The 20,590-nt window shown below is 38.3% G+C and overlaps 1 protein-coding gene across 3 annotated transcripts in view; it reads left to right on the top strand.

Moving 5' to 3' along the window:
- Positions 1-20,590, top strand: part of asic2 (acid-sensing (proton-gated) ion channel 2) — an 865,381-nt gene that overhangs the window by 732,284 nt on the left and 112,507 nt on the right. The window lies entirely within an intron of this gene.

The raw sequence follows: 20,590 nt of genomic DNA, 5'->3' as shown, positions 1-20,590 counted from the left end.
GTTTGGCAAATGGATTTCCGTTACGAGCAGGAGGCGTGGAAAACAAAGATGAATTAATGCGAGGAGAAATGAAGAAAGATTACTTTTTTTCCTGCGAGGCCGGCCTCCTCGTAACAGCGCCCCCAGCAGTTAGCTGGATGAATAATGCATGGTCTCACACACACACACACACACACACTTTCTTATATTTGTTACCTTATTGAGATCTCCAAATAATGCCTACCTCTTTAGGACCACCCTTTCTAGATGTATAAAGATGTGCATTTATAACATTAATAATATATACATACTATGCAAATATAAAAAAGCTTGTTGTGAAAAATAAGTTGGAATTTCACAAGAAAAAGGTCACAATTTCACAAGAAAAATTTAGAATTTTGGCAGTGTTATAATAAAAGTCGTCATTTTACTCAACGCAAGTCAACATTTTACGAGAAAAACGGAACATTTGTGCAATATTATGATAAAAGTTGGAATTTTACTCGATTGCAGTCGCAATTTTACAAGAAAAACTAAAAATGTTGGCAATTTTGTGAAAATATTCGTAATTTCACTTGACCAAAGTAACAATTTTATAAGAAAACTTTAAAATGTTGGCAATATTATAATAATAATCTGAATTTTGTTTGGCAAAAATTATGACAAAAGTCATAATTTTACTCAAATTTCACTATTTTACAAGAACAACACAAAAATTGGCAATATTGTGATAAAAGTCAGAATTTCATAAGACAAATGTCACCATTTTGCATTAAAAACTAATAATTTTAATAGAAAATATTGCAATATTACAGAAACAAAAATAATATGAGAATTTGTTCCCAATTTTATAAGAAAAAAGTCGACAAATTGTGAGGAAAAACTGCTTTTAGTTATGTATTTTATTTAATTTAAATTTTTTTGGAATTGGTATTTAATGTTCATTATTTACTTCAAGTTATTACAGTATGTCTCTATATGAATATTTAATTTTGTTCTTAATTTTGATCAAAGGGGGCGCATTTCAATTTCTTACACACACTTGTTATTACATACGTTGGCCAGAGGGGGAGCACTTACATTTTTTACACACACTTATTATTTCATATGTTGACCAGAGGGGGAGCACTTTTAAAACCGACACAGTCCATTTGAAAAATCCCTCCTTTTTGGGACCACCCTAATTTTGATAGATTTCTCCACCAGGGGTGCAAATGAGACATTCTCTATTAGATGCATTGATTTTCAGTATTGGGACCATAATTTATGTCCTAACTTGTTCACTGGTCCTCATATGGAAGCTACTTTTCCTTGTTGATGTCTCAAGAAGGGCAGAAATACAAGAACACACGCACACACACACACACATTCATGTATTTGTGTACCTTCTTGAGACCTCCAAATAATGCCTACCTCTTTAGGACCACCCTTTCTAGATATATAAAGAGTTGTATTTACAACATTAATAATATATACATACTATGCCAATATAAAAAAGCTTGTTGTGAAAAATTAGTTGGAATTTCACAAGAAAAGGGTCACCATTTCACAAGAAAAACTTAGAATTTGGCAGTGTTATAATAAAAGTCGTAATTTTACTCAATGCAAGTCAACATTTTACGAGAAAAACGGAACATTTGTGCAATATTATGATAAAAGTTGGAATTTTACTCGATAACAGTTGCAATTTTACAAGAAAAGCTTAGAATTTAGCCAATTTTATGAAAAGAGTCGTAATTTTACTCGACCAAAGTCACAACTTTATGAGAAAACTTTAAAATGATGGCAATATTATAATAATAATCGGAATTTTGCTTGGCAAAAATGATGACAACAGTCATAATTTTACTCAAAAAATGTCACTATTTTACAAGAACAACAAAACATTTGGCAATAGTGTGATAAAAGTCAGAATTTCATAACACAAATGTCACCATTTTGCATTAAAAAGTAATACATTTACATGAAAAAGTAATAATTGTAAGAGAAAATATTGCAATATTACAGAAACAAAAATAACGTGAGAATTTGTTCCCAATTTTATTAGAAAAAAGTTGTGAGAAAAAAACTGCTTTTAGTTATTTTATTTTATTTTAATTTTACTTTTGTTATTGGTTTTTCATCTTCATTATTTACTAAAAGTTATTACGGCATGTCTCTATATACATATTTAATTTTTTTAATTAATTTTGGTCAAAGGGGGAACATTTCAATTTCTTACACACACTTGTTATTTCATATGTTGACCAGAGGAGGAGCACTTTTAAAAACGACACACAGTCAATTTGAAAAATCCCTCCTTTTTGAGAACACACTCATTTTGATAGATTTCACCACCAGGGGTGCAAATGAGACATTCTCTATTAGATGCAATGCTTTTCAGTATTGGGACCATAATTGATGTCCTAACTTGTTCACCGGTCCTCATATGGAAGCTACTTTTCCTTGTTGATGTCTCAAGAAGGGTAGAAATATAAAAACACACACACACACAAACACCAATGTCTCCTTCCAGTCGCCATCGCAGCTTCAGCTCTGTGGGCGACTTAATAAACGCAAAGCTCAGACGAACAGTAACTCACGTCACGTTGGAAAGGAATCCCGCCTTGTTGGCGAGTTTTACGGCCGCCGTTTACCCGCCTACCTCCACCGCGCCACGCCAGTCACTGATATATCCGGCAGTAAATGTTTTATTTTACAAGGTGGGTGAGGCGATACACAAAAGGAGCGCCACAGATGGCTGATATTTAGGTTGTGGACGAGGGAGGGTGAAAGATTAGTGAAAGAATAAAGAATGACAAGCGGTAGAAAATGGATGGATGGATGGATGGAGTTCAGGTCAGGATAACGTGAGCGGCTGGCTCCTCCCCCTCCAAATCCTCCTGCCAGCTCGACTTCCGATCAACATTTGCAAAAAGATTGAGTGTTGTAATTATCACATGACATTCACATCCGTTTATCCTCCGTCTCGCTTTCATTGACATCAATGAGAGTGGAAAAAACCATCCATGTCCATCTTAAATACTCTACTACACATCAATTGTACACACTCTACATACTGTACCACATATGAATTATACACACTGTACATACTGTACTACACATGAATAATAAACATTACACACACTGTACATACTGTACTACACAAAGTATGCGCATTATACACACTGTACATACTGTACTACACAAAGTATGCGCATTATACACACTGTACATACTGTACTACACAAAGTATGCACATTATACACACTGTACATACTGTACTACACATGAAGTATGCACACTGTACATACTGTACTACACATAAAGTATACACACTTTACATACTGGACTACACATTAAGTATACACATTATACACACTGTACATACTGTACTACACATGAAGTATACCCATTATACACACTGTATTACACATGAAGTACACACACTGTACACACTGTACTACATGTGAAGTATACACACTGTACATACTGTACTACAAATGAAGTATACACAATGTACATACTGTACTACACATGAAGTATACACACTGTACATACTGTACTACACATGAATTATACACACTGTACACACTGTACTATACATGAAGTATACACATATACACACTGTACATACTGTACTACACATGAAGTATACCCATTATACACACTGTACATACTGTACTACACAAAGTATACACATTATACACACTGTACATACTGTACTACACATGAAGTATACACATTATACACACTGTACATACTGTACTACACATGACATATACACATTATACACACTGTATTACACAAAGTATACACACTGTACATACTGTACTACACGTGAAGTATACACACTGTACATACTGTACTACAAATGAAGTATACACAATGTACATACTATACTACACATGAAGTATACACACTGTACTACACATGAAGTATACACACTGTACATACTGTACTACACATAAAGTATACACACTGTACATACTGTACTACACATGAAGTATACACATTATACACACTGTACATACTGTACTACACATAAAGTATACACATTATGCACACTGTACATACTGTACTACACATGAAGTATACACATTATACACACTGTATTACAAATGAAGTATACACACTGTACACACTGTACTACACATGAAGTATACACACTGTACATACTGTACTACAAATGAAGTATACACAATGTACATACTGCACTACACATGAAGTATACACACTGTACTACACATGTAGTATACACACTGTACATACTGTACTACACATGAAGTATACACACTATACATACTGTACTACACATGAAGTATACACACTGTATCACAGTCACAGGATTCCACCACACGTGACTTTTATTTGCAAAGTTAGCAGGAGTGAAACTATTTGAACATATCTAATAGTACAGATGGACAGTTAATAGTTAATAGTTAATAGTTAATAGTTAATAGTTAATAGTACAGATGGACAGTTTTCAAGATGACATCTTTGTTTATTTTCACCTTCAATGTTTACATGCATCATTTCAATTGTAGCTCTGGATTATATACTTTGATTTTTACTGCACATGTTTCACAAGTGTCCTTTGTCTCCAGCTTCTTTCTGTGTGTGTGTGTGTGTGTGTGTGTGTGTGTGTGTGTGTGTGTGTGTGTGTGTGTGTGTGTGTGTGTGTGTGTGTGTGTGTGTGTGTGTGTGTGTGTGTGTGTGTGTGTGTGTGTGTGTGTGTGTGTGTGTGTGTGTGTGTGTGTGCATGTAATTGTGTGTAAGTGCATGTATGTGTGTGCGTGTGTGTGTAAGTATATGTATGCATGTGTGTGTGTGCGTGCATGTAAATGTATAAGTGTGTGTGTAAGTGTGTGCGTGCGTGCATGTAAGTGTGTGCGTGTGCAAGTGTATGTATGCATGTGTGTGTGTGCATGCATATAAGTGTGTAAGTGTGTGTGTAAGTGCATGTTTGCGAGTGTGTGTGTGCGTGTGTAAGTGTATGCATTTGTGTGCGTGTAAGTGTGTGTATGCATGTGTGTGTGTGTGTGTGTGCATGTAAGTGTGTGTGAGAGCATGTAAATGTGCGTGTAAGTGTATGTATGCGAGCGTGTGTAAGTGTGCATGTAAGTGTGTGTGTAAATGTGTGCATGCATGTAAGTAAGTGTGTGTAAGTATATGTATGCAGTTGATTTGATTTGATTTGATGTGTGTGTGCGTGCATGTAAGTGTGTGTAAGTGTGTGTATGTATGTATGCATGTGTGTGTGTGCGTGCATGTAAGTGTGTGTATGTATGCGAGTGAGTGTAAGTGTGTTTATGTATGCGAGTGAGTGTAACTGTGTGCGTGCATGTAAGTGAGTGCGTTCGTGTGTGTGCGTAAGTGTGTGTGTGTGTGTGTGTGTGTGTGTGTGTGTGTGTGTGTGTGTGTGTGCGTGTGCTTGTAAGTGTTATCCGACTTAATGTAGACAGGGCCTACGTGTGTGCGTGCATGTCAGTGTGTGTGTGTAAGTGTTGTTTTTAGTAAGGATCGTTTTCGGACATCTTGACTGGTAAAAATATTGTTTTTACCAGTTTGAGAAATGTCTTGACGTATGTGAAATGCTGGCTGATGGATGGATGGCTTATACTGTAGATAAATAGAGATGAATATACAGATGGATAGATGATATAGATGTATGAATATGGATATTGATATGTAGAGATGGATAGATGATATAGATATGGATATATGATGGCTGGATTATGTAGGTATGGATAGAAAGATTGATATACAATAGATAAATATTTAAATAAAAATAAATTATGTGTACAAACTATACACTTATATAAAGATGAATGGTTATATATATATATATATATATATATATATATATATATATATATATATATATATATATATATATATTTATATATATATATATATATATATGTCTTAATAAGGTTATCCAAAAAATAGTGCTTGATACCGTAGTAGAGCGCAATATATGTATGTGTGGGAAAAAAAAAAAATCACAAGACTATTTCATCTCTACAGGCCTGTTTCATGAGGGGGGGTACCCTCAATCGTCAAATGGGTCAAATCTCCTGACGATTGAGGGTACCCCCCCTCATGAAACAGGCCTGTAGAGATGAAATAGTCTTGTGATTTTTTTCCCCACACATACATATATATATATATATATATATATATATATATATATATATATATATATATATATATATATATATATATATATATATATGTATATATGATATGTATATATGTATATATCCATATCATATATATACATGATACATATATATATATGCATGATACATATATATATATATATATGATATATATATATACAGTATATATATATGTGTTATGTGATTATATATGTATATATGATATGTATATATATATATGTATACATCCATATCATATATATACATGATACATATATATATATATATATATATGCATGATATATATATATGATATATATATATACAGTATATATATATGTGTTATGTGATTATATATATATACATATATATATATATATATATATATATATGTGGATATTATATGGATATATATCTATCTATATATATATACTGTATATATATATATATATATAAAATAGTTATGGATATTGATATATTGATAGATGATATGTATATGGAAATAGAGATGGCGAGATGATAAAGATATGGTTACAAAGATAAATAGATTTAAAGGTAAGGATAGAAGAAATAGTTGTAGGTATGCGTAGATATACGTGATGGATATAGATATGGATTGATTATAACTATATATTGATACAGCATATATATATATATAAGTGACGTGCGGTGAGGTTGATGGCTGGTGAGGCACTGACTTCATCACAGTCAGATTTACAAACATATGAACCCTAAAGAGTATCTTATTCACCATTTGATTGGCAGCAGTTAACGGGTTATGTTTAAAAGCTCATACCAGCATTCTTCCCTGTTTGGCACTCAGCATCAAGGCTTGGAATTGGGGGTTAAATCACCAAAAATGATTCCCGGGCGTGGCGTCGCTGCTGCCCACTGCTCCCCTCACCTCCCAGGGGGTGATCAAGGGGATGGGTCAAATGCAGAGGACAAATTTCACCACACCTAGTGTGTGTGTGACAATCATTGGTACTTTAACTTAACTTTAACTTTACACATACAAACTGTAGCACACAAAAAAGCACATTTAATAAAAAAATGGTTAATATGGTCGTACCTTTACTTATAAATGAAGTCCATGCGCAGCTCCTTTTGAACAAAAGCATCGATAACTTGTTTATAGAAGTCTTCCTAAACTTTCTTCAGTTTTAAAATTCTCTCTGTCTCGATGGAGATCTTCCTTTAAGTGTAACCGTCTGCTTCGATTGAAAGTCCAGTTTAGAAAACTGTTTTATTTTAGGTATGTAATCCTCCATGTTAAAAGTCCAGGCAAGAGGAAAAAATAAACGATCGCTGCTAACTGTTGCTGCTTGTTGTCACTTATTCTGCAGCCGTGTAGTCGCAACAATGCTCCCTGGGATCACTACCGCCCTCTACCACTAGGAGGCGGGATTACTGCGAGCCTCAGCCAGTGCGTCTTCGCAGCAGTTCTATGATCGCTCAGCACAAGAAATACGTTACACACATACAGTTGTTGACAAAATACACTGTACATTATATACCTCAGCTAACTAAACTATGGAAATGTATAATATAATTCATATAGCAATACGGTCTCACTGCACAGCAGGCCAGCAGTTAGCCGAGTCATTGCGCAATCCATGTTGAGGCACTGAGTGACGTGCCTCAACTGGCTGCTGACTCACCGCAAGTCTCTTCTCAGTATTTGAACGGCAAATGTGAAAATTCAGCGATTTTGAATAAAAAATAATCTAAAACTGGTGAAGTTAAATGGAAAATACTGAATACATATAACAATTAAATTTTTTTTAAATTTTTTAAAATGTTGTTTCTTTCCATGATGGCACGTGAGGCCCCGCCTCTCCTGCCTCCCCTGACTGCACGTCACTGATATATACTGTATATATATATATATATATATATATATATATATATATATATATATATATATATATATATATATATATATATATATATATATATATATATATATATATATATATATATATATATATATATATACTTAGATCACAGTAAAGCATTATATTAAGTGTATTTAGATCAAATACTTGATTAATACCAAGTAGTGTACAGGGTAAATCTGCATACTTTCCCTCTTGGCCAACATGTTTGTATCCCACAGCTTTTCTTGGCTTCTGAAGACGAGCTGGTGACGCACAAATGAAAATGTACGCCTCAAAGGAGCCAATAAAAGATGTTGGGTGGTCTCCTACACAATTAACAACAACACTTGTTGGTTGCCATTTTGAAGGAAAAGTGACAAAGCAGATGTCAAGCAGCAAGTTGTCATAAACTTCTTCAAGTTGTGAGAAATTAAGATCTTATAAAAAAATAAAACATTTGAACAGTTTATGATTTATTACGGACTTTTAAATAAAATAGTCATCGTGTACAATGAACTCAGAAGTTACTCAGGAATGGAGCGTCTTGTAAGAAAAACAACAATATCCATCCTTGATGATGTCGTCGTGAGGATAATCCCTGAGAAGAAGGAAGAAAAAGACAATGTTCTGTAGATCTGTCCTCTCTATCAGACATCATCTCTCTCTCTCTCAATGTTCTCTCAATGTTCTCTCAATGTTCTCTCAATGTTCTGTAGATCTGTCCTCTCTATCAGACATCATCTCTCTCTCTCTCACACACACATGACCTTCATGAACCATCCACTCCTGTTGTAGCTCTACAATCTGACTAAAAAAAAATACATTTCCATTCATTTATTTTTGATTAGGTGTGTCCCGATCCGATATTGGAAAAAATATGGGATTATGTGTGCTGCCATGTAAAATATCAGACAGCCAGTTAACATCTAAATGTCCTCCAATAAACACCCAATTTATTTAATTTTAGTCAAGTCATTTACAAAAGGCAATCACAATTACTAGGAGCTAGCAGCTACACAGAAGATAAGCACACAATAGCACACAAGCTAGACATACGTAATAATTGAACAATATTGCAGTGTAAAACAGCACATGTGTCAATATAAACAAGTATCAAATAATTATAGTTGCATATTACTGACACATACAAAGTCTCCAAGGCAGAAGCGTACAAGAAAGTATACAGCAACAAACGTGTCCGCATCATTCAACTTACCATAAGATAAATTAAACAAAATATTTTGCCCCCCCCCCAAAAAAAATCCCACTTCACTTCAACTTGAAGACACCATAAGTCCATGGAAGGCGGTTAATAATAAATAGGTTAGTGTGTTTTATAGTGTTGTTTGTGTCCTGGTCCACTTTTTGAACCACCTTCAATTGTTCTTCTTGTTCCAGCATGGCCACATCTGGACATTAAGTCAGAATGAAAGTAGCGAACCTTTTAGAAAATGATAGCCTCGGAAATGCTACCCCCCCCCCCCCCCCCCCCCCCTCATTTATCCACACGCGCAACAATTTTCTGAGCTGGTCTTGTCCTTTCTCTCCGTCCTTGCAAAGATATGTAACCCCTTTGGCAAAGTCAGCAACCATGTAAAGGTCCTTTTTTTTTTTTTTACAAAACCCAAAACCAGTGAAGTTGGCATGTTGTGTAATTTGTAAATAAAAACAGAATACAATGATTTGTAAATCCTTTTCAATTTATATTCAATTGAATAGACTGCAAAGACAAGATATTTCATGTTTGAACTGAGAAACTTAATTTTTTTGGGGCAAATAATCATTAACTTAGAATTTAATGGCACAACACATTGCAAAAAAGTTGGCACAGGGGCATGTTTACCACTGTGTTACATGGCCTTTCCTTTTAACAAACACTCAGTAAACGTTTGGGAACTGAGGAGACCAATTTTTGAAGCTTTTCAGGTGGAAGTATTTCCCATTCTTGCTTGATGTACAGTAAGTTGTTCAACAGTCGTATTTTACGCTTCATAGTGTGCCACACATTTTCAATGGGAGACAGGTCTTGACTACTGGCAGGCCAGTCTAGTACCCGCACTCTTTTACTACGAAGCCACGCTGTTGTAACACGTGGCTTGGCATTGTCTTGCTGAAATAAGCAGGGGCGTCCATCATAACATTACTTGGATGGCAACATATGTTGGATGGTTCTTTTCCTCTTTGGTCCGGAGGACACAACGTCCACAGTTTCCAAAAACAATATGAAATGTGTACTTGTCAGACCACAGAACACTTTTCCACAGTCCATCATAGATGAGCTCGATACCAGCGAAGCCGGCGGCGTTTCTGGGTGTTTTTGATAAATGGCTTTGGCTTTGCATAGTAGAGTTTTAACTTGCACTTACAGATGTAGCGATCAACTGTAGTTACTGACAGTGGGTTTCTGAAGTGTTCCTGAGCCCATGTGGTGATATCCTTTACACTCTGATGTCGCTTTTTGATGCAGTACCGCCTGAGGGATCAGAGGTCCGTAATATCATCGCTTACGTGCAGTGATTTCTCCAGATTCTCTGAACCCTTTGATGATATTACGGACAGTAGATGGTGAAATCCCTAAATTCCTTGCAATAGCTGGTTGAGAAAGGTTTTTCTTAAACTGTTCAACAATTTGCTCACGCATTTGTTGACAAAGTGGTGACCCTCGCCCCATCCTTGTTTGTGAATGACTGAGCATTTCATGGAATCTACTTTTATACCCAATCATGGCACCCACCTGTTCCCAATTTGCCTGTTCACCTGTGGGATGTTCCAAATAAGTGTTTGATGAACATTCCTCAACTTTATCAGTATTTATTGCCACCTTTCCCATCTTCTTTGTCACGTGTTGCTGGCATCAAATTCTAAAGTTAATGATTATTTGCAAAAAAAAAAAAATGTTTATCAGTTTGAACATCAAATATGTTGTCTCAATATGGCTTGAAAATGATTTGCAAATCATTGTATTCCGTTTATATTTACATCTAACACAATTTCCCAACTCATATGGAAACGGGGTTTGTACTACGCATAAAAAAGTACTTTTTTGGCATTTATATATTTTATTTGGATTCGGTGGAATGCCTCTTCTACGCTGTGGCGTGACGTGACGTGCGATGGCGCCCTGCTGCTGCGTTGAAGTGAACATCTGCGCGGCACTCTCTGGCCACTCACTACCTGACGCCTTTCATTCGCTCCTTTGAGGCGTGAATTTTCAATCCGTGCGTCACCATCTTGTCTCTCCAGATGCCAAAACGGACAATCTTAATGAAGTCCTGCAGGAAGACGTCAGTTTCATCGTGCGGGAGCAGAACTTAATCAAAACAGGCGTCGTACCGCTTTGAAAATGACCTGAAAGAAAGCCATTAACGCTGCCGGGGTCATGAATCAACTGGCGAATAAGCGCCATTGTGTGCGCATGTGGGAAAGAAAAAAAAAACGACAAGCGAGATGTGAATCCGTCATAAAATAATAATGGATGAAATAATAACAGGAGGAATATGAATGACTAAAAAGGCAATTTTGCAGAAACCTGAGGCCGGTCACATGGCGACAGAAACATGGGAGTCGATCATTCCGCTTGGCTTGCAGGCTTCCAGTATTGGATGTCAAATCAACATGAGCGGCATTCGTCATTGACAGCATCGCCAGAAGCTTTTATGAGATCTCCTCCTGGGAGATAAGAGCAACAAGCAAGCAAACAAACACAAATAATATTGACACGTTGAATCGTATTGATGAATGATGATCTTTATTGGAAACAAAGATGCCATGTTGTTCATAGCAGTGCTTCTCAAACCCCCCCCGCCCCCAAGTACCCCTTCAAAGAAATACTTTGCTCTCCAAATACCACCATATTGACCAATGTCAAAAACAGGAGCGTAGTAGGTCAAAGATTCAATAAAAACAAGGCAATGGTTTTACAAACCCCGTTTCCATATGAGTTGGGAAATTGTGTTAGATGTAAATATAAACGGAATACAATGATTTGCAAATCCTTTTCAAGCCATATTCAGTTGAATATGCTACAAAGACAACATATTTGATGTTCAAACTTTTTTGCAAATAATCATTAACTTTAGAATTTGATGCCAGCAACACGTGACAAAGAAATTGGAAAAGGTGGCAATAAATACTGATAAAGTTGAGGAATGCTCATCAAACACTTATTTGGAACATCCCACAGGTGAACAGGCAAATTGGGAACAGGTGGGTGCCATGATTGGGTATAAAAGTAGATTCCATGAAATGCTCAGTCATTCACAAACAAGGATGGGGCGAGGGTCACCACTTTGTCAACAAATGCGTGAGCAAATTGTTGAACGGTTTAAGAAAAATCTTTCTCAACCAGCCATTGCAAGGAATTTAGGGATTTCACCATCTACGGTCCGTAATATCATCAAAGGGTTCAGAGAATCTGGAGAAATCACTGCACGTAAGCAGCTAAGCCCGTGACCTTCCATCCCTCAGGCTGTACTGCATCAACAAGCGACATCATTGTGTAAAGGACATCGCCACATGGGCTCAGGAACACTTCAGAAACCCACTGTCAGTAACTACAGTTGGTCGCTACATCTGTAAGTGCAAGTTAAAACTCTCCTATGCAAGGCAAAAACCATTTATCAACAACAACCCAGAAATGCCGTCGGCTTCGCTGGGCCTGAGCTCATCTAAGATGGACTGATACAAAGTGGAAAAGTGTTCTGTGGTCTGACGAGTCCACATTTCAGATAATTTTTGGAAACCGTGGACGTTGTGTCCTCCGGACCAAAAAGGAAAAGAACCATCCTGATTGTTATAGGCCCAAAGTTGAAAAGGCAGCATGTGTGATGGTATGGGGGTGTATTAGTGCCCAAGACATGGGTAACTTACACATCTGTGAAGGCGCCATTAATGCTGAAAGGTACATACAGCTTTTGGAGCTACATATGTTGCCATCCAAGCAACGTTACCATGGACGCCCCTGCTTATTTCAGCAAGACAATGCCAAGCCACGTGTTACATCAACGTGGCTTCATAGTAAAAGAGTGCGGGTACTAGACTGGCCTAACTGTAGTCCAGACCTGTCTCCCATTGAAAATGTGTGGCGCATTATGAAGTCTAAAATAGCACAACGGAGACCCCCGGACTGTTGAACAACTTAAGCTGTACATCAAGCAAGAATGGGAAAGAATTCCACCTGAGAAGCTTCAAAAATGTGTCTCCTCAGTTCCCAAACGTTTACTGAGTGTTGTTAAAAGGAAAGGCCATGTAACACAGTGGTGAACATGCCCTTTCCCAACTACTTTGGCACGTGTTGCAGCCATGAAATTCTAAGTTGATTATTATTTGCAAAAAAAAAATAAAGTTTATGAGTTTGAACATCAAATATGTTGTCTTTGTAGTGCATTCAATTGAATATGGGTTGAAAAGGATTTGCAAATCATTGTATTCCGTTTATATTTACATCTAACACAATTTCCCAACTCATATGGAAACGGGGTTTGTATTTAAGTAGATGCAATATTTTTTGCCCACGGTAACATTACACACAGTTTGAACAGTAACACTGTTTTTGAATAAAACACTGTACTTAAATAAGGAATCAAATCTTTGTTGTACCTCGTGATCAAGGGTGATTGCCAGAAAAAAGCGCTTGCTAAGTGTAAAAATGAGCTGCAATTTTTTTTTTTATGAAATAAACGGCTATTCTAAGTGTGTCCACTGGATGTCGCAATAGCAATTCCAGTGTAACCCACGTCACACTATTTAAAGATGATGTGTCAGCGCCCTCTGGATTGGCTGCCACTACTGTAATCAGCGCAGGTGCAAGCAATCAGCTGTTCCTGTTGTGGCTAGCGGCAGACTAATGCTGTAGCCACGCTCAATTCTTTTTTTTTTTTATTGTAAATTATCCACTTAACGGGTAAAATAACAAAACGGTAAGATGCTAAAGACTTGAATTCCGTGCAGCGCTCAGTTGACGGAACGATGTGCACTCTGAACTCCATTGTAAAAAATGTGTGTTTCTACATTTGTTGTTTGTTCCATTTTGTTTTATGCTTAAATCTGCCATGTTCACATTGGTAAAGTTTGTGAAGTGAAGTGAAGTGAATTATATTTATATAGCGCTTTTCTCTAGTGACTCAAAGCGCTTTACATAGTGAAAACCCAATGTCTAAGTTACATTTAAACCAGTGTGGGTGGCACTGGGAGCAGGTGGGTTAAGTGTCTTGCCCAAGGACACAACGGCAGTGACTAGGATGGCGGAAGCGGGGATCGAACCTGCAACTCTCAGGTTGATGGCACGGCCACTCTACCAACCGAGCTATACCGCCATAATTATAATAATTAAATTCGGCTATTATGGTGTCATTTGGATAATTGTTTTGATCGTATTGTAATCGTAATATTTGAATGATGATAAATGAATGTGTTGTGGCAGTTGTGGATGTCACCAATGCGGCGGTTTGAGGAAACATTCAAGTTGCTTTTCCAAGCACGTCTTTAATGCTGAACTGCCAGCATGAGAATGCTGAACGGGAAGTGCTTAAAGTTGAATGTCTTTGTAAATACACTCAGACAAAGTCTAAGTTCATCGTGTTCTTCATGGTGTTTTGAAACTGCCCCAATTTTTCCCCAGAATTTTCAACTAACTTGAAGTGTTTTGCCAAGAGGATAAGTTGTAATGTGTGCATTTTCCAGAATGTGCTTTTTCTAAGACAAAGAAAACATTTTTGAAGTTGTCTTTATTTTTATGTTATTATGCCATAGATTATCCTACATGCAGCCCCTGAGCTCAAATGAGTTTGACACCACTGGTAAAGTTAGAGCCCACTTTGACAATCACTGGTTTATACGTTTTCTCGTCTGGTGGGACCAAAAAGCTGACATTTGACTCATGTAGTGGAGTCCAGCTCCAAATTTTGGACCCAAGTATCGAAATTAATACAATATGTTGTCCTAATAGACCCAACTGTTGGAGTCTAGACTGTTGTTCATATGGTCCCATTTGTTGCGGTTTACCTGACACATGAAACGTAATGGGAGTTCCGCTATACACTTTAGCCGCCAGACGGCAATAGAGTGTTGATTGTTTTAACATGTGTTGTGTGGCAACTCCAACTTTGACCACAGTGTCAGTTGCTATGTAGAGTGGCGCTTTCCATCATTTTCAGCAGACTGCATTGCAAATTGATTAACCCCAGCTCTTCCTCTCACACAAGAGTGCGCATAGAGCTAGACACATGTAGGCTTACTGTACTGAACAAGTAGATACGTTCTGGCCCGGAACACAGGTTTGCTCTGGCTTAAAGGCCTACTGAAATGCGATTTTCTTATTTAAACGGTGATAGCAGATCCATTCTATGTGTCATACTTGATCATCTCGCGATATTGCCATATTTTTGCTGAAAGGATTTAGTAGAAAACATCGACGATAAAGTTCGCAACTTTTGGTCGCTGATAAAAAAGCCTTGCCTGTACCGGAAGTAGCAGACGAGTAGCGTGACGTCACAGGTTGTGGAGCTCCTCACATCTGCACATTGTTTACAATCATGGCCACCAGCAGCGAGATTCGGACCGAGAAAGCGACGATTTCCCCATTAATTTGAGCGAGGATGAAAGATTCGTGGATGGGGAAAGTGAGAGTGAAGGACTAGAGGGCAGTGGGAGCGATTCAGATAGGGAAGATGCTGTGAGAGGCGGGTGGGACCTGATATTCAGCTGGGAATGACTAAAACAGTAAATAAACACAAGACATATATATACTCTATTAGCCACAACACCACCAGGCTTATATTTAATATGCCACAAATTAATCCCGCATAACAAACACCTCCCCCCTCCCGTCCATATAACCCGCCAATACAACTGAAACACCTGCACAACACACTCAATCCCACAGCCCAAAGTACCGTTCACCTCCCCAAAGTTCATACAGCACATATATTTTCCCAAAGTCCCCAAAGTTACGTACGTGACATGCACATAGCGGCACGCACGTACGGGCAAGCGATCAAATGTTTGGAAGCCGCAGCTGTGTACTCACGGTACCGCGTCTGCGCATCCAACTCAAAGTCCTCCTGGTAAGAGTCTCTGTTGTCCGAGTTCTCCACAAGCCAATGGTAAAGCTTGACGGTCATCTTTTGGGAATGTAAACAATGAAACACCGGCTGTGTTTGTGTTGCTGCATGCTGGCCGCAATACACCGCTTCCCACCTACAGCTTTCTTCTTTGCTGTCTCCATTGTTCATTGAACAAATTGCAAAAGATTCACCAACACAGATGTCCAGAATACTGTGGAATTTTGCGATGAAAACAGACCACTTAATAGCTGGCCACCATGCTGTCCCAAAATGTCCTCTACAATCCGTGACGTCACGTGCAGGCGTCATCATACCGAGCGCAAAATTTAAAATTGCACTTCAGTAAGCTAACCCGGCCGTATTGGCATGTGTTGCAATGTTAAGATTTCATCATTGATATATAAACTATCAGACTGCGTGGTCGGTAGTAGTGGCTTTCAGTAGGCCTTTAAGAAGCCCGGCGTCTCATCAGCTACAGGTGTGCAGATTGCTGATTGATTGCACCGGTGCAGCCACTGCCGAGGCAGCACACAGATGAATGCGCCCGGGCCGTGACACTATGCATCTTTTTATTTCTTTGAAATGATCCCCTGAAGGTCATTTTTCATGACATGAAGGGGACAAGTGGTAGGAAATGGATGGATGGATGGAGTGTGGCACGTGTGTCTGACAAGTGGTCAAACATAGGTACCCAAGTGTGTGTGGTCGCTTATGGATTGTTCCAGATGGAAAAACAAATATGGGAGAGGCCACACGTCTCTGAGGAGCATTTGCTCTCTTAGTAAAGTAAACGAGTTTACCATTAAATTGTCTTAACCGACTACGTGCGGCCCGCTGAGCGAGCGTGCAGCCTTTTACAGATAACATCAGCTCATTATTCCTGCTGATGGATTTGTGCGCCACGGCACAGGTTTCTGCCTTTTCACGTGACTTTTCCTGCTTTTTTTTTTTTTTAATGCCTCGCTGCTTTAAATGGAGTCTGTACGCGTAATAAATCATCGGTCTTTGACTTGTGTCTATGCGAGCCAATTATCTGAGTGTGTAGGCAAAGTGACAAAGGTCCTCGTGCTTCGACATTTTTTTCCAAACCTTTCCTGCAGGCTTTTAAATGACCAAGATGAACACCAATAATTCCTCCCGTAATGTTATTTCAACTTTTTGAACCGCGGGGGAGCGAGTGAGCCTGATAAAAAAAAAAAAAACGCCTCTTTTCGGGCGTGTGCAGGACACAGCAGTGGTGGAAGTAAGGAAAGCATGATTAAAAACATGGAGAGGAATTTACTTTAAAGGTGTCTATGTTTATTATGTTTTTGAGGAGAAGACGGCAGAGAGGCGGTGACGTCGTTTGCCGTCAGCGTGTTTGATGACAGCTTAGTGTGTAAGTGCGGTGTGCAATTAAACCTAAGAGATATAGTGTGACTAAGTGTGAGACTTATCTGAGGGTGTTGAGGCTGTCTTTTTTTTTCAGTTTGTTGTATGCCTGAGTATAGTGCTTTATTTCCTGTCTTGCGCTGTTATTTTGGTGGCCTTTCCTGTTTTGTTGGTGTTTTCCTGTAGCACCTTCACGCTTCCTTTGAGTGCTATTGCCTGAACTGCTTTCTATTGGCAAACAAGACTGTTTCAGTTGTGTGGACGCTATCCTTCTTTGTGGGGACATTGTTGATTGTCATGTACGGACACACACTGTAAGTCTTTGCTGTCGTCCAGCATTCTGTTTTTGTTTACTTTGTAGCCAGTTCAGTTTTACTTTCGTTTTGCATAGCCATCCCTATGCTTCATTGCCTTTTCCTTTCCCTTTTGTTCATTTTTGGTTTAAGCGGAACATACCTTTTTACCTGCACACTGTCTCCCGCTGTGCTCTGCATATTGGGATCACGACAAACCATCCTCGACGCGTTCCAACTTCTACAAAGCAACAAACTACCTGCTGCCACTTACTGTTATGGAGTATTACATGGTTACCCTGTCAAGCTCTATACGGCACAGACACCAGACAACGGCACATTATTCGCAGATTCTAATAATTGATTTGCAGAAAATATGAAGTTGCACAATTTCCCACGGCACACCAGACAATATCTATGGCAGTGTTTTTCAACCACTGTGCCGCGGCACACTAGTGTGCCGTTAGATACAGTCTGGTGTGCCGTGGGAGATTATCTCATTTCACCTATTTGGGTTAAGAATATTTTTTGCAAAGCAGTAATTATAGTCTGCAAAGGATGTGTTGTTGTTGAGTGTCGGTGCTGTCTAGAGCTCGGCAGAGTAACCGTGTAATACTCTTCCATATCAGTAGGTGGCAGCCGGTAGCTAATTGCTGTGTAGATGTCGGAAACAGCGGTAGGCAGTGTGCAGGTAAAAAGGTGTCTAATGCTTAAACCAAAAATAAACAAAAGGTGAGTGCCCCTAAGAAAAGGCATTGAAGCTTAGGGAAGGCTATGCAGAACTAAACTAAAACTGAACTGCCTACAAAGTCAACAAAAACAGAATGCTGGACGACAGCAAAGACTTACTGTGGAGCAAAGACGGCGTCCACAATGTACAGCCGAACACGACATGACCATTAACAATGTCCCCACAAAGAAGGATAAAAACAACTGAAATATTCTTGATTGCTAAAACAAAGAATGCGGCAAATATCGCTCAAAGGAAGACATGAAACTGCTACAGGAAAATACAAAAAAAAAGAGAAAAAAACACCAAAATCGGAGCGCAAGACAAGAACTAAAACACTACACACCAGGAAAACAGCGGCGTGATGTGACAGGTGGTGACTGTACACCAGTGACGTGCGGTGAGGTTGATGGCTGGTGAGGCACTGACTTCATCACAGTCAGATTTACAAACATATGAACCCTAAAGAGTATCTTATTCACCATTTGATTGGCAGCAGTTAACGGGTTATGTTTAAAAGCTCATACCAGCATTCTTCCCTGCTTGGCACTCAGCATCATGGGTTGGAATTGGGGATTAAATCACCAAAAATGATTCCCGGGCGCGGCGCCGCTGCTGCCCACTGCTCCCCTCACCTCCCAGGGGGTGATCAAGGGGATGGGTCAAATGCAGAGGACAAATTTCATTACACCTAGTGTGTGTGTGACAATCATTGGTACTTTAACTTAACTTTAACTTTACACATACAAACTGTAGCACACAAAAAAGCACATTTAATAAAAAAAAACTTTATTATGGTCTTACCTTTACTTATAAATGAAGTCCATGCGCCGCTGTTGTGCTGGATTAATGCACCCCCTGACGGGAGTGTTATATCAACTAAAGCCCTCACTTAAACTTTCCACGTACAAGATTGAATCTATTTAAAAAAGTGTAACCGAGGGTTTAGAAATGTGGCCTATACTGTATGAAACTACAAAATAACAAACACGGAGGCTCCAGTTTACACGAGGACCACTTTATTTACCTTCTTTCAAAAACCTCCGCTCCACTGTGTCATCACTTCCGCTCTTAGCGCCTTCAAAAAAAGAGCTCAAGGCATATACTGTATAACAGCGCATAACAGGAACTTAACATCACAAAGAGGAAAGCCCATAAAAATAGGTTACAAAAGTTATTTAATAAGAAGCCAAAAAGTGCAAAAACAATAATGTTCGTGTTGGAGGAGTTGTGAATTAGGTACACCTGCAGTCTGCAGGTGTACCTAATGTTGTGGCCCTGCAGTCATTCACAACTCCTCCAACACGAACATTATTGTTTTTGCACTTTTTTGGCTTCTTATGAAATAACTTTTTTAAATAGATTCAATCTTGCACGTGGAAAGTTTAAGTGTGGGCTTTAGTTGATATAACACTCCCGTGTTTTTTCAACGGCGGGGGTGCAGGAGGCGGGACTACTGCGAGCCTCAGCCAGTGCATCTTTTGTAGCCGTTTTATGATTGCTCAGCACAAGAAATATGTTACACACATACAGTTGTTGACAAAATACACTGTACATTATATACCTCAGCTAACTAAACTATGGAAATGTATAATATAATTCATATAGCAATACAGTCTCACTGCACAGCAGGCCAGCAGTTAGCCGAGTCCGCAATCCATGTTGAGGCACAACTGAGTGACGTGCCTCAAACTGGCTGCTGATCACCGCACCGTCTCTTCTCAGTATTTGAACGGCAAATGTGAAAATTCAGCAATTTTAAATAAAAATAATCTAAAACTGGTGAAGTTAAATGGAAAATAACTTTATAGTATAATCACTGGATACATATAACAATTTAATAATTTTTTTTCTTTTTACCTGCCTCTAGTGACTGCACGTCACTGCTATATACAAACAATTATACTTCCATTGTTATTTATATCCCACATTTAGTTTATAATTAACATTGATCATAACTACTGTGTTGATTCAAGAGTGATATATTTTTCCAAGACATTGGTCTTAAAATGTTTTTTAAATGTGTGAATGGAACTGGAACATTTTAAGGAGTCATCCAAGCTATTCCACAGATGAACCCCCCTGACAGAAACACATATACTAAGTTTCACTTTCACTTCTATTGACGGCA

The sequence above is a fragment of the Nerophis lumbriciformis genome, linkage group LG24 (genome assembly GCF_033978685.3).
Source record: "Nerophis lumbriciformis linkage group LG24, RoL_Nlum_v2.1, whole genome shotgun sequence".
NCBI lineage: Eukaryota > Metazoa > Chordata > Actinopteri > Syngnathiformes > Syngnathidae > Nerophis > Nerophis lumbriciformis.
Note: the sequence above shows the minus strand (reverse complement) of the source record. Positions and strands in the feature narration are given on the sequence as shown.